This window comes from Aphelocoma coerulescens, chromosome 26 (genome assembly GCF_041296385.1).
Source record: "Aphelocoma coerulescens isolate FSJ_1873_10779 chromosome 26, UR_Acoe_1.0, whole genome shotgun sequence".
Classification (NCBI taxonomy): Eukaryota; Metazoa; Chordata; class Aves; order Passeriformes; family Corvidae; genus Aphelocoma; species Aphelocoma coerulescens.
In genome coordinates, this window is record NC_091039.1 from 7,364,189 (window position 1) to 7,370,188 (window position 6,000).

The window sequence follows — 6,000 nt, forward strand, 5'->3', positions numbered from 1 at the left end:
CAAACGTTTTGAGGATGTCACTGGGATTTTCCGCTGGGCTGCAGCCGCGCATGCTGCTGATGAGGCACAGACAGCACGGCTCAGCTTGCAGGGGGCTTCTGCCTGCCACAATCTTCAGGTGCAGAAAGGAGATCCGTGTGTGCTCCGTGTGTGCTCCGTGTGTGATCAGTGTGTGATCTGTGTGTGATCTGTGTGTGCTCCGTGTGTGCTCCGTGTGTGATCAGTGTGTGATCTGTGTGTGCTCCGTGTGTGCTCCGTGTGTGCTCCGTGTGTGATCAGTGTGTGCTCCGTGTGTGTTCCGTGTGTGATCAGTGTGTGATCTGTGTGTGCTCCGTGTGTGCTCCGTGTGTGCTCCGTGTGTGATCAGTGTGTGCTCCGTGTGTGTTCCGTGTGTGATCAGTGTGTGATCTGTGTGTGCTCCGTGTGTGATCAGTGTGTGATCAGTGTGTGCTCCGTGTGTGCTCTGTGTGTGCTCTGGGAGTGATCCAGGTGTGCTCCGTGTGTGCTCTGTGTGTGCTCCGTGTGTGATCCATGTGTGATCCGTGTGTGATCCATGTGTGCTCTGTGTGTGATCAGTGTGTGCTCTGTGTGTGATCAGTGTGTGATCCGGGTGTGATCCGTGTGTGATCCGGGTGTGCTCTGTGTGTGATCCGGGTGTGCTCTGTGTGTGATCCATGTATGATCCGTGTGTGATCCATGTGTGATCCGTGTGTGATCCATGTGTGCTCTGTGTGTGATCAGTGTGTGCTCTGTGTGTGATCAGTGTGTGATCCGGGTGTGCTCTGTGTGTGATCCGTGTGTGCCCCGTGTGTGATCCGTGTATGATCCGTGTGTGCCCCGTGTGTGATCCGTGTATGATCCGTGTGTGATCCGTGTGTGCTCCGTGTGTGATCTGTGTGTGATCTGTGTGTGATCTGTGTGTGATCCGTGTGTGCCCCGTGTGCGCTGCCAAGGGGTCCCGGGCTGACCTGCCCGGCCCTGGCGAGGCAGCAGCACCACTGACCCCTGCCCCGGGGGAAACCTTGGCAGGGTGGGAGAGACCCAGGACATTCAGGCCTTTCTCAGACAGTTTCCAGTCAAAGTTTCTGAGTCATAGCAGGAATGGAAGTGACTCACGATCCGCTAAGGAGGCAACAGCTGACTGCAGAGCTGGATTCAGGGGTGGTTGGATGGCGGCTGTGACACTCAGCTGCGGCCCAAAAGGACCAAGGGTGACTGTACTGGGAGGGGAAGCTCAGCACCATCTGTGAGGAGACACAGGTGCCTCGTGCTCCCTCCTATCCAGCATTTGCTCTACTAAAACAGCCTTCCCAAAGGAAAATACCTGCTCTTCCTGGGAAAGAGGCCCAAAGCCAGGATTATTCGCTTGTGTTCAGGAAGCAATCAGAACACAAAGAGTGCTGTCAAGAGTCTAAGTGTTACTGTAATCATAATTATAGTGCAGCAGCTATTAAAGGGAGCTGAGGAACAGCCTCTCCTGACACGGCTGGTTTAAGACAAGCTCCCGCTAACCCCTGAAAGCAGGAGGAATGAAGGTGCTGGAGGGTCTCCAAGGCTGTGGGATGATTAAGTCCACTTAGGACAGCAGAGCAGCACTAACTGGAAACACACAGCTCTTCTCCAGGCACAGGTTCATTATTTCCTCACTGATGTCTTTACAAACCCTGTCCTGCAGCCCTGTGCCTGGGTGTGCGGCTGGCCTGGGGCTGGGCTGAGGCACAAGGAGTGTCTGATCCCGGGATACTGGCACTGACCCTGAATGGAACCAGTTATCAACTGGGAGAGGGCAGGAACAGGTAATGAAGAAATTCCACAGATCTTACAGGGCTTCCAGAAGCTGACAGACAAATACCTGGATTGTTACTTTTACCTGCTAATCAAAAATTACCCCTTGGGTACAACGCAGTCATTGTGTGACTATGTTTAAAGAAAACAAGTGTTTAAACCCCATGAAAGGAAACACGGGAGTGAGCACTTATTGAATCAGACATTCTCTAATTTCAATATATATGACATTTAATTTCAAGGCAATATTTGTCTCATTGTGTGGCTACCACCAAACCTCCACAGTCAAAGGATGTCTCTGACTTCCTCTGGTAGTTACTTTTATTTTATCTTTGTTTCTTCTTTCCTTTTCCCCCACTTCCCCATACTGTGCTGCCTGGATTTTACAAAATAGAAGGAGGAAAATGGCAGCTGAGTGTGCCCTAGAAGTGGGTGAGAGCAGCTGGCAGTGTAGGACGAGGTTTGGTACCCAGAGACACTCGGAGGCACCGCCCAGCCACGGGGTGAGCGGGTGCCAGGCTCCACAGGGCTGTGCAGGAAGAAGTTGGGTAACAGCAGAAAATGTGTGCTTGCAGCTGCCTTTGAGCAGTGAGCACAGTTTGACAGCTGAAAGGATAACACTTGTTATTGCTCCTGTTGAGCTGTGCTGTCCCAGTTTTTCCTGCTTGAGACTGGGCCTCTCCTGTCTGTGGCTGTGCGGGGCTCAGGGAGCTCAGTCCCCTCTCTTTTGGCTTTTTCTTGTGCAAATCCAGCAGCTTTGCCCGAGCCACACTGCAAACTGTGGATGGGGTTAGCGAGGGCAGAATCAGGCCCTGGGCTGTGTTATGGGGGTGTCTGTGGAGGTGCCACCCATCCCTACCAGGGGATTTTTGAAGTATCTGACAAATGATCTCAGTATGAGGAGCTGCTGGGTCAGCTCCCACCCTAAGATGGGACCATCTCCCATCGTGTGTCCCAGCTTCAAATTCAAATTCACCTCTCCCATCCAGAAACAGCCCCAGCAAACTGCTGGCAGCAGCTCTGTGCCACAGCCAGGCTGGCTGTGCAGGGGGGAGATGCACAGATAACAGATTGCTGGGGCACCTGTGATTAAAGCCAGGAGAGGTGCCCAGGCTGCTGGCTCTGCTCCTGTTTAGCTTTCTAAGGGTCCTTTCCTTCACAGGCTCCTCTGGTAGGAAATTCCAGGCTGCTACAGCTTTGGACAAGGAAATTCTTGCTCGTAGAAAGCAAAGAGTAAGAGCAGCCCACTGTGCTGCTATTAGCCTGAAACATGGGAATCCCTGTGTATGATAATTGGCAGTTCCCTGCCATAGCTGAGCACGGGAAGTGGGATTTGTGCTTCCTTCCCCAGAGAGTTGCACAGGCTCTGATGGTATTTATAAAACCCTTGAACCAGAAACCCCTATCAGTCTCTGCCTTTCCCCTGACTCTGCAGAACTGCAGACACCAGACTGACTCCGGGCTTTTCTGGCACGCTTGCAAGGTAGGGAAATGTTTGGGAAGCTGCATAAGAAGCCTCCATCCCATGTCCCTTTCAGAGTGACAGTCACAAAGGAGGAAAGGCCAAGCTTGCTCATGTTTTTGGTAGAGGAAGCCTTGTTCTTGCCTCCTCACCCTTTCTGCAGTCCTGTGCTCACAAGTGGGACATCCTTAGGGCTCAAACTTGGAAAATATCTCCATGTTTGCATTGGGATCCAGCCTTTCCTGTGATTTCAAGCAACTTTAAGGACACTGGATGAGCTGGAGGAGGAGTATGGCCCCAGCACTGCTGCCCCAGGGCTGTAGTGCAGGGAAAAGCCAGTCCAGGCTTTCCCTCTGGAAATCTGCTGGAGCTTCTGCAGAGCACTGCCTTGGGATCAGCCATCCTTCCCCAGATTCCACAGCTCCCAGCTCATCTGCCTAATTACCTGGTGGCTTCACCCAGCCAGACAGTGGGCATGGAACAAACCAGGTCTGCAGTGGGAGCAGGGATGGGGTTTTCAGGGAATCTGGTCCTGTCTGCTCTGGGAACAGGCTCAGGCCTTTGGCGCTCACCTGCCCCTGCAGAACCTGGGATGTTGGGCGGTGTTAAATGATTCCTTATGGTCGGATTCTTGGCAAAGGACAGAGTGGGGGGTGAGGTGTGAACTCGGTGACCCTCAGCCAGGGCAGCTGCTGGCAGCCATGTGGGTGCTCACTATTAATTACATCATTAAGTCATTATTCATAATGATACACTGCAATCTCATCTGTAAAGAAAATAATTATGCTTGCACTTCAAAGGCTTGTGTTGAGGTCCTTGGAATGAGCATTTTTTCTTGATTCTTCCATGACTAGGATTTAAAGAATGATTACTGTAAGTTTAGAGAGCACCAGTTCCTTTCTTGTGCAGTTTAAGTTCAGACACTCAGGACTGGACCGTGATGCAGTCAGCACCTTTACTTCTGACAGCCAGAGCAATAATGTGTTATTAGCCTGCACGGTGTCAAACCCACTTTCATTTACTCTCCAGCCCTCTGATTCAATCAGCCAGGAATCCACGGTCATTATGCAATCACAAATTGTTTCTGAATTTCATTAAATCAGCAAATGGGCCTCAGCTATGTATTTACATCAGCTGAACTTGTGATAATTTATCCAATTGGCCAATTATTATTTTGGAATAGAAGAAGTCATGAGGGATTCTGCTTCATATTAATTTGCCTGCAGAAGACTCAATACAGCCTCTGCAAGTCAGCTGCAAAACGAGGTGAAAAAATGCAGTCCTGTTGCAGGTTCTGGGATAAATAAGTGCTTTCCTTTCAGTCTTTTACTGCTGCCATATAGTAGGAAAGGGGGAATGAAATCTTGGTATAATTTAATATGAATGGGTTTGGATTGCAGAGTTCGGGAAAAAAGTTATTGTGGCAACCCCTGTTTTGTGTAAATAGATGGGCTGTGATAAATTACACTATTTTTAAAATAAAACTGCAGTGTGAAGGGTCACTGGATTTCTGGGCTGTATCCAGGACATTACAGGCTGTGTCCTGTATGTGACAGGATGCAGAGAATCGATTCTCTTTGCCTCTTAACCTTGTGTTGTTGCTGAGTTGGTGTGGAGCAGAAATCCCTGTTTTGGGGATGGTCAGCAGGTTCCACCCCTGCGGGCAGGTGTCAGTGCTGTCAGTCACCCTGGAGATGTCCCTGAAATAATGGGATTTGTTAGAAATGAGGAAATGCACCTCGGGAGAGACAAGGTGTGGACACGGGATTTAACACCCTGTTGACAGACTGGATTTGCTGACGAGCAATCCCCTGCTGTACCAGAGATAAGGAGCAGCAGCACAGGAGTGAAACAGCTCTGTCTGAGGGGCTGCATCTGTCTGCCTGAAGGAGGGCAGAATCTGGGGCTGGGAGAAACGGAGATCCAGATTTACTCCCTGTTGGAGTCATTAGGAAAAGTGCCTCTGATTTCAGCTGAACTTGGACCTGCTTCTCCCCTTCTAATCTTTTCATTACCAGGTTTACATTCATCCAGATCTAATTTCATGTACTTGCAAAGTCTGACTCAGCAATAAATGGTATCAGCTTCCACTCAAACCTGCAGAAAATGGGGAAAAAAGTCAACCTTCCCAGAACAGACACCAAACAGGAGCTCTGTCTTGCTGAGTCAGGCCCTCAGTGTGCCTGGACCCTTATTGTTCTGAAACTTGGAAGATGGTCCACAAGCCATGAAATAGATAAGTGTGTGATTCCTTGGATACAATAAAACTCTTCAGTCAGTGCTGAGTGGGAAAAGCTGCAAATGTGTTGATATTTGGGGCAAAGTTTGTTACAGATTTAATTTTAAAGGAAATTTGGGGTAAAACCTTGCAGAATGCTCAAACATTTCCATGCACATTGAGCCTCTTAAAGGAATTCATCCCTGTGCAGTTTCTGCCCATAGGAATGATGTTTTTGCACAGCTTTTAAAACAGAAATTACTGGTGATATTTTGTCCCTGCTTGTTTTCCAGACATAGCCTCATGTTTTCAAACATCGAGCTAGTAACTTCCTAAGTTCACAGATCTCACGATAATTTTTGTACTCTGAAGAAACAAGTGGCTGAGCATCCTTCAAGGCAGATGCTTTTGCCACACCGACTGTCCCAGTGTGACTGAGCCTCTCACTGCTGAGGCTGCCAAGTCCTGCAGAGACAGAAAGTGTGGAAATCCTTTGCTGACATCGCCCTGCCTCCAGCGATTCAAATCAGTGATT